This window comes from Penaeus monodon, chromosome 28, assembly GCF_015228065.2.
Source record: "Penaeus monodon isolate SGIC_2016 chromosome 28, NSTDA_Pmon_1, whole genome shotgun sequence".
NCBI classification, from domain to species: Eukaryota; Metazoa; Arthropoda; class Malacostraca; order Decapoda; family Penaeidae; genus Penaeus; species Penaeus monodon.
Genome location: NC_051413.1, coordinates 4123280 through 4123783, shown reverse-complemented (window position 1 = coordinate 4123783; position 504 = coordinate 4123280).

Here is a 504-nt window from a genome sequence, read left to right as displayed (position 1 = left end):
CTCTCTGATTCGGGATTATATATATTTTAGTTTGTTTTAAGGTTTATTCTTTAAAATTTTCGAGTTTTTCCTGTTCTTTTTGTGTAGAGTTTTATTGTATTTTTTGATTTACCGAATTAATGTAATTCAAAGTTAACATTTCATGTTTAAGGTTTCATACAATGCACTCACTCGGTTTAAAATAGAAAACTGAATTTAGATCAGATAAAAATTATAAATCTTGATTAAAATAATTAATTAAAAGTGAAATTATATAGATTATATAATTGAGATTACACGAAGACTGATAGACGGTAAGGGAAATGAGATAAAGTTGATATGAAAAAAAACGTAAAAGTGAAACGGATAAATGGAAAAATGTCCTTTTTTTCTTCTTCTTTTGAGTAATTCCTTAATACTTCTTCTATTCCGGTTTCTTAAATTATCAAACTGCAACTTCAAACTCCAAAAACCTATACCTTCTCTCGACATCAGTCTTGCGTCACGCTTGGCACTTCTTAGTGT